The sequence below is a fragment of the Crocuta crocuta genome, unplaced genomic scaffold (assembly GCF_008692635.1).
Source record: "Crocuta crocuta isolate KB4526 unplaced genomic scaffold, BGI_CrCroc_1.0 scaffold209, whole genome shotgun sequence".
In the NCBI taxonomy this organism is placed as follows: Eukaryota; Metazoa; Chordata; class Mammalia; order Carnivora; family Hyaenidae; genus Crocuta; species Crocuta crocuta.
The window spans coordinates 4004391-4013738 of NW_027551566.1; positions in this window are offsets into that span (position 1 = coordinate 4004391).

Here is a 9348-nt window from a genome sequence, read left to right on the forward strand (position 1 = left end):
TGGATCTCTGTCTGGCTTGGGAATCAGAGTGATGCTGGCTTCATAAAATGAGTCTGGAAGTTTTCCTTCGATTTCTATTTTTTGGAATAGCTTGAGAAGAATGGGTATTAACTCTGTTTTAAATGTCTGGTAGAATTCCCCAGGGAACCCATCTGGTTCAGGACTCTTATTTGTTGGGAGATATTTGATAACTGTTTCAATTCAGCCCATTTACATTCAGCGTTATTATTGAAATATATGGGTTCAGAGTCATTGTGTTGTTTGTGGGATTCATGCTTGTGGTGGTGTCTCTAGCATCTTGCATTCCTTGCGACATTTCCCTCAGAGAGTCCTCCTCAGGATTTCTTGTAGGGCTGGTTTAGTGGTGACAAATTCTTTCCATTTTTGTTTATTTGGAAAGACTTTGATCTCTCCTTCTATTCTGAACGACAGATTTGTTGGATAAAGGATTCTTGGCTGCATATTTTTACTGTTCATCACATTGAAGATCTCCTGCCATTCCTTTCTGGCCTGCCAAGTTTCAGTATATAGGTCTGTCACCACTCTGATAGGTTTCCCTTTGTATGTTAGGGCCCTTTTCTCCCTGCTGCTTTCAAAATTCTCTTTGTCCTTATATTTTGCCAGTTTAACTATGATATGCCATGCAGAAGATCGATTCACGTTACGTCTGAGGGGAGTTCTCTGTGTCTCTTGAGTTTCAACATCTACTTGCCTCCCCAAGTTGGGGAAATTCTCTGCTATAATTTGTTCCAGGACTCCTTTAGCACCTTTCCCTCTCTCTTCCTCTTCTGGGATTCCTATGATATGGATATTGTTCCATTTGATTGTATCGCTGAACTCTTGAACTCTTCTTTCACGTTCCTGGATCAGTTTATCTCTCTTTCAGTTTCTTCTTTTTCTATAATTGTGTCTTCTAAATCACTCATTTTCCTTTCTGCCTCTTCAATCCGTGCATTTGATGCCTCCAGTTTATTATGTATCTCATTTATCACGTTTTAAAATTCATCATAACTATTTTTAAGCTACATAGTGTTTGTAGCCATAGTTTCTCTGATGTCCTCCATGCTTTTTTCAAGCCCAACAATTAATTTTATGATTATTGTTCTAAATTCTTGTTCAGTTATGTTGCTTATATCTGTTTTGAGCAGTTCTTTAGCTGTCATTTCTTCCTGGAATTTCTTTGGAGGAGAGTTTTTCCGTTTCATCTTTTTGGTTAGCTTTCTATCTCTTGTTAATTTTAAAAGCTTGTTATGCACTCTGCCCCTGCGGGTGCTGCTGTATTAAAGAGGGCTCTTTGACTGTCCAGGGCCTGTCCATTCAGGAAGCGTTCTTTGAATGGTGTGTCTTGGTTTCTTTTGTTGAGAGTTTGGTTATTTTATTTCCCTACTCATAGTGGTATTTGGGACTCACCACCATGTGTAGTTTGGCTTGTTTCTTGAGTCAACCTCAGAAAGCATCCTTTCTGGACTTCCAGAAGGAGAGGCTTGTCATTTATTGCAGAGGCAATCCCTGTGTTGACTTCAAAGGTCCAGCATGTGAAGATAGAAGGGAAGGATTTCAAACAGGGGATGAGCTCAAAATCCTGGGGAGCCTTTGTTTGGAAACTGGCTTCAGTACACCGAGTGGATGGAGAGCTGGGATCAGCTTGTAGGTCAACCAGAGGTCATGTCCTCTCCATCCCAGAGATCTTTTTAAATGTAGACATTTATAACTATGAATTTTGCTTTGAGCACTGGCTTCACTGCATCCCATACATTTTGGTGTGTGGTGTTTTCATTTCATCTCAAAGAACTTTCTAATTTCATTTGTGATGTCTTCTTTGACCCATTCATTATACAGTAGTTCCACACATCTGTGAATTTTCCAGTCTTCCTTCTGTTATTGATTGCCAGTTGTATTCCACTGTGGCTGGAGAACCAGCTTGGTATGGTTTCAATCCTTTGAAATCTCTCTTGACTTGTTATAACCTAATATATGTTCTGTCTGGAGAGCGTTCCATGTGGACTTGAGAAGAGCGTGGATTCTGCTTTGTTGTGGGGTGTGCTCTAGAGGGTTGTCCAGTCTGGTTAGATGACAATGTTTAGTTTCTAGTTTCTTTGCTCATCTGTTGTTTTATCTATTATTGAAGGGGGAGTACTGAAGTCTTAGTAAATATTGGTGAATGATTTCTCCCTTTAATCCTGCCAGTTTTACCTCATGTATTTTGAGGCCCTGTCGTTAGGGACATGTTATGCTTTTTTCTTTTTTTTCTTAAGAGAGAGAGGGCACAAGTGAGCAAGGGGCAGAGAGAGACAGAAAGAGGAGAGAGAGAGAGAGAGAGAGAGAGAGAGAGAGAGAGAGAGAGAGAGAAGGAAGTGGAGCTCACAGGGGGCTCGTGCTCACCTGAAGCCTGATGTGGGACTCAAACAGCTCATGACCGAGCCGAACTCAGAGGCTCAATGACTGAGCCACCCAGGTGCCCAGAGTGGTATGTTATGAAAGAGCTGTTTGGGGCAAGTTAGTCAATCCCTTTATCTTCATTTTCTGTAAAAGCTCTTTATTGAAGATGCCAACGATGATATAAATTAAAAACTCGGGATTATTTGTGGAAACAAATCCTTAACAGTGCCAGTCCCAACTGAGCTACTCTGGATCATTGGTCAGTGAGACTGTCTCTTCTTAAGAATGGTATCCGTTGTGGTAAGTTGCCACAGCAACCCAGAGATACCTCCTTACTGCCTTACTAATGGTGTTCCAGAATGGCCTTTGATGAGGTTCATGCATTCTGCGTATCAGGTTTCTTGCACCCAAGAGCACAAAGACCTCAAAATGAAGGCCACTTCTGGAGACGGTGGTGGGAGTTTTTCCAGCTATGAGTCAATACGGGTGATTCCTTCAACCTGCAACAAGTGTTCTATCCATTGTCAAGTGTGTTGTCACCCTTCCTGTGATGGTCAAGGCCTATCCTTTTAGGGTAAATGGCTGGAGGCATTACTCAGTTACTCCTGAATGTAAAATTTAGCTCTAGAATTTCTATTAGGTTTTGTCTTCTAATTTCTAAATCTTTATAGATATTCTCTATTTGGTGACACACCATTTTCCTGGTTTCCTTGGACTCTTTGAGCCTATCTTAAGACAGATGATTTACAGTCTTGGTCTAGTGGGTCACCTGGGTTGCTCAGTCAGTTAGGCGACCAACTTAGGTTCAGGTCATGACCTCAAACCCTCAGGTCGAGGGTTTGAGCCCCACATCAGGCTGTATGCTGACAGCTCGGAGCCTGGAGCCTCCTTCAGTTTCTGTGTCTCCCTCACTCTCTACCTCTTCCCCTCTTGCACTCTCTTTCTCTCTCAAAACTAAATAAACATTAAAAAAAATTTTTTTTAAGTCTTGGTCTAGTAAGTCCAATGTCTAGGCTTCCTCATAGGTGGTTATCATTATTTTCTAATGTCCCTGTGAATGGTTCATAATTTCTTATTTGTGTTTTTTCTGCCATGCCTCATAATTTTTGGTTGAAAGCTAGAGATTTTGAATAATATAATATGGCAGTTCTAAAAATTAGGTTCTGCCCCGTCCCAGGGGTTGTTATTGCTGCTTGTTATGGATTATTGTTTATTCAGTTACTTTTCTAAACCGTTTTTGTAAAGATTGTATTCTGTGTCATGTATAGCCATTGAAGTCTCTGTTCTCTTAGCTTACTGGCCAGCAAATGATTTGATAGAGATTTCCTTAAACATCTAGAGCCAAAAATTCAAAATACCCTCCCAGTTTTGCAGGTTGGCTCTGTGTAAAACACTTATTTAATACTTAGCCAATCTGTTTAAAACTCTGCCTTAGCCTTTACTTTCTCCTTTTATGGAGATGAAAAGTTAGCCAGAGGTGATAGATTAGGGTCTTCTGTGGTATTCTTCTGATCACATGTCCAGCCTGTGAGTGCATGTGGCCTTCTAGATTTCCTGGTATTTGTGTAGGTTTTTTAAAGTACTCGTTCCCACAAGTATCTCCTTGCTTAACCTCTTCCTTCTCAGACTTTCTGGCTATCTATTGCCTCCCTATCTGTTGTCTTGTGCTCTGATGACTGAGACCAATATATTAGTCTTTAAATGCTTTCAATAAATGTATCTGAGAAACTGTTTCTATCTGGGGAAAGTCCAAGTCGGATGCAGCAAAGGCAAACCCTCGAGGCAACCCTTCAGGGAGCCACCAGACTCCTCAAAACACACAACCATGATTCCTTGGGAATAGGGTCCATATTGCTCCCTCTGGTAACAACCTGCACCCAAATGCAGGCTACTGTCTTCATGGCTGCTGCTGAGCTGGCGGTGGGAGATGTTCAGCAAGTAAGATAGGAAGCCACAACACTCTCAGAAAAGTGCTCCTGTCTTCATTTATCATTCCCCTGGTTGTTGTAAGGTTTTTTTTTTTTTTTAATAGATTTCAGAGTTCTGAAAAAGTTGATTCTGGCAGTTTCTGCCAATGTATTCTTTGCTTTTGTGGAGGAGAAGAATTTTGGAGTGCTGTACTCTGCCATTTTCAGTAACGTCGCTCCAGTATGGCTGGGCTGTTTTATCCTGTTTACAGCAATGAGAAGTGTATCATTTCCTTAAAATCAAAGATCAGAAAAATTATAGGAGTTTTGGGACCAGAAATATTCTTGGGAAATTTTTATTACATTAATCTTTTCATGAACTACTTGTTCAGCACTGTTGAAGAATGTGAGAATACAAGAAACAACACCAGGGCGCCTGGGTGGCTCAGTCAGTTAAGCATCTGACTTCATCTCAGATCATGATCTCATGGTTTGTAAGTTCAAGTCCCACACTGGGCTCTGTGCTAACAGCTCAGAGCCTGGAGCCTGCTTCAAATTTTGTGTCTCCCTCGCTCTCTGCCCCTCCCCCACTCATGCGCGCGCTCTCTCTCGCTCTCTCTCTCTCTCAGCAATAAATAAACATAAAAATTTTTAAAATAATAAATAAAAAAAGAAAAAGAAACACCAGTCTCTAAAAAATTAAAAACAAACACCTAGCCTCCAGCCAAAGAACAGATACGTGTAAGTAGCATATAAAGAACTCTCACTGGAATAGAAGATGCACAGTTTTTCACATATTGAGAGATATTAATTCCTTTAGTAAAGACATTTCAGATACTGATCATGATTGAAATTGGGATATATGGTATAAGCTTGTGTGTTACACTTTTTGTGTCCACTGGTTGTTATCCTGATTGAAACAGTAATTCACTATGTTAGGACTTGAAAACTATCAAAGAGTAAGAAAAAAACCCAGAAATTTATGATTTATAAAAATGTTGATAAATCATCTTTCTAGGTCATTTTAAAAGAATAATCTGGCATAGTGTTTATATCCAAATAATCTAGAGTTGGAGATGATCTGAATTAGACAATCATATTTCTGGATGACTTTGAAGAAAAATTGCCTTGAGATTTATGTCCAAAAACTCCACAATTTGAATATGGATTCACAAACTCCCATTTCTGTGCCATTCTTGGGAAAAATTATGGTGAACAATTCATGTCCAAAATCTCCCAAGATTTAGCATATTTGGATAAAATATTTTGGTTTTGCATCATTTTGGAAGAAAAATATGGCATAGGGTTATGTCCAAAAATATATTTTAGGAAAATTTAGATAAGGAGCTATCTTTCTGAACCATGTTGGAAGAAAAAAATTGTATGGCACATCTATCTAAAGAACCCACTTCTTGGAAGAAAATGCTAGCATAGAACTTATGTCAAGAAACTGCATTTTGGAGTGAATTTGGGTTTAAGAAATATGTTTGGGGATCCACTTTGAAAGAAAATATGCCACAGGACTTGTATCTAATGAACCTCACTAGTAAATTTAAATAAAAACAATACTTCATGGCCATTTACAAAGAACAGTCTGGCACCTGGATTACCAAAAAATCTTGCAATTTGAGGACATTTGGATGAAATATCACAATTTTAGGCCACTCTGGAAGAATATCTGGCATAGAAATTATGTTCAAAAAATGCCAAAATACTATTTGAGCCAATTTGAAAAATCACACTTGTAGGCTTTTTGAAGAAAAGTCTTGCATAGGACTTATGTCCAAAAGATACCAAGATTTGACGAATTTGGATCAGAAGTCACATTTTTTGCATACTTAAAAAAATCTGGTTTAGGTCCTAGTTCCAATAAGTCCCCAAATTTGAGCAGACTTGGGTGAAAACATTACATTTCTAGGGCATCTGGAGACAAATATCTAACATATGACTTATTTCCCAAAACTCCACTGCATATATGAAATTGGATTTTAAAAAATCATGCTTCTTGTCCATCTGGGAGGAAAATTTGATGAAGGATTTGTGTTCTCCCCTCTGCCCCGCCCCCGCCCAATCAATGATTTGAATGAGTTTGGATGAAAAAGTGTATTTCTAGGCAACTTTGTAAAATAATGTAGCATAGAACAATTTGAACATATTTAGATGGAAGGTCATTTTTGAGTCATTTAAAAAGTCTGGGATAAGAATTATTTCCAAAAACCCACAAGACTTCATGAATTTGGATGAAAAATTATATTTTCAAGAATATAGTTCATTACAGACAGAAAATCCCAATTATTGTGGTAATTTGGATGAAAAATGTCTTTCTAGGCCAATTTAGAAGAAAAACCAAGTGTGCGAGTTTAGGTGCAAAACTATTTGAGTGAATTTGTATGAAAAGCTGCATTTCTTGGGCTGTTTGGGAAGAAAATTCTGCTGTAGAGCCTATGTTCAAGCAAATCCACTAATTATTGCTGTAGCTTTAGTAAGTTTAGAAATTGGGCAGTGTAAGTCCTTCAATTTAGTTCTTATTTTCTAAAAATATGTTCTTCTATTGCTTTTTAATGTAAAACATAGCATACTGGCTGTAGTGTTCTCAGATTGTTTTCCCTAGCCCTTCCCCCATTGATTAATCTTGGAGATCTTCCCATGTAAATACATAGAGATGTTTCTCATTCTTTGACAGTATACAGCATATTGTTCTATTTATGCATGGTTGACTTTAATTAGACCCTCTACTGGTGAACATTTTTTTCTTTACTAAAATTTGAAGTTACCACTAAACTGAAAAACTTATATAAATAATTTTGCATAAGAACATGTACAGCTATTGGATAAATTCTATAGAGATTATGTGCTCATAAGGGGAATATGAATTTTTAATTTTGGTACATAATTAAACACCAAGTTGTCTACCATAAAACTTGTGCCAATTTATATTTCCAAGACTAACATGTCTGTACCTGTTTCCACAGACCTCAAGAGTGTTTTCAAATTTTATAATTTTTGCCAGTCTGACAGTTTGTACATATCTCTGTGTGATTTCAAATGAAAAAAAAAAAGNAAAAAAAAAAAAAGACTTCCTAAACTGTGATTTGAGTCTGATCAGTCAGTTTATTTTTTGATGCATTGTTGATTTTAAAAACTCCACTTCTTGGGGCACCTGTGTGGCTCAGTCAGTTAAGCGTCCAACTTTGGCTCAGGTCATGATCTCACAGGTCATGAGTTCAAGCCCTGCCTGGGGCTCTCCATTCTCAGTGTGGAGCCTGGTTTGGATCCTTTGTCTCCCTCTCTCTGCCTCTGCCCTGCTTGCGTGCTCTCTCTCAAAAATAAATATTTTTTAAAAGAGGTGATTTATCTAAAAAAATAAAAAATTAAAACTCCATTTCTAGAGATATTTTGTAGCTCTTTATAATATGGACATCAGTATCTCTCTCCAGTTTGTCTTTTGTTTTGGCTGAAGGTGTGAGTTGTAGAATTTACCTCTGTGTATCCAAACTCAATCTATTTTCATTATAGCTTTAAGGTTTTGAGTCATAGTTAGAATAAGTCAGTCCTATGTTAGAAAGGCATTACAATTACCTATTGCTATGTAACAGACAATACTAAAATTTAGGGCTTAAGACAATTTTATTATCATCATTCCTCACAGTTGTGTGGGTGGACTGAGCTCAGCTGAATACTTCTCTCTCGAAGTGTGAACGCTCGGTGATGGCTCATGCATGTAACCACAGTTGATGTTTGTTGTTGACTAGTTCCGCTAGGGCTATTGACCAGAATACCTCCACGAGGCCTCTCAATGTGGCTTTGAGGTTTTTGCAGGATGGAAGTAGGATTCAAATAGTAGAAACTGTATGGCTTTTCATGAACTAACATCAGAAGTCCTATAATATCACTTCTCCTATATTCTCTTGATCAAGCAAATCACTAAGGCCAATCCAGATCCATGTGGAGGGTAATTAGACCACACACACACACACACACACACGTGAAGGAACCGATGATGTCCATCTTGGGAGACTATCTCCACAGTCCACCCCCTCAACAGCAAACTTCATGTCCATCCCATATGAAACATACATTCATCCCTAAGACTCTCTCAAAGTCTTATCCTATTAGTGCATTAGCTAAAAGTTCAGAATCTTGTTATGTAAACCATGTCAAAGTATAGATGATTGATTTTTCATCTGAAGACTTGAGAGCTAACGACATGTTATCTAACACTCAATGTTGATTTAGGGATAAAATAAAATAACCATAATAAAGGCTTCTATTAAGAAAAGTAGAGCAATAACAGGTACACAGCAGGCACCAGTTCATATAAATTTCGAAATTTGGCTGGGCACATGCCAACAGTTCCCTAATTAGTGTCTGGTACTGCTTCCTGGCAGTGATTCTCCATTGCTTTTACGTCTACACGGAATCATTCTTCCTTTTGTCTAAGAAATGGCCTATACTTGCAGCGTAGATTTCTATGGGCTGTGTTCCTGCCCACAGAAAAGTAGGGATTTTTCTCTGTCCTTTTCAGATTAGGCTGGTGTTTGTTACAAAATCATAGGTTTCCCATGTTTCTTACAGACGTTCACTCCGTTAGACAAAACCACATCTACAAGCTCTTCAAGTGAAGGCTTTCTCTGGTTTGGGTTGCCAGGGTGCTGTGGAATATCTTTAAAATTCATAGGAACCATTTTGTGTAGTTGAGAGTCTAGGAGCTACACACTAATTCTTACGTCTTAAAAAAAGGGGGGTTATAGCTACATCCTTAAGATGACCTTTACCTTAAAGGTCATTTGTTTTAGTGTGGAGATTCCTCAAAAAATTAAAAATAGAACTACCCTACAACCCAGCAATAGTACTACTAGGAATTTATCCAAAGGATACAGGAGTACTGATTCATAGGGGCACATGTACCCCAGTGTTTGTAGAGCACTTTCAATAGCCAAATCATGGAAAGAGCCCAAATGTCCATCAATTGATGTATGGATAAAAATATGGTTTACGTATCCAATGGAATACTACTTGGCAATAAGAATGAAATCCAGCCATTTGTAACAACGTGGATGGA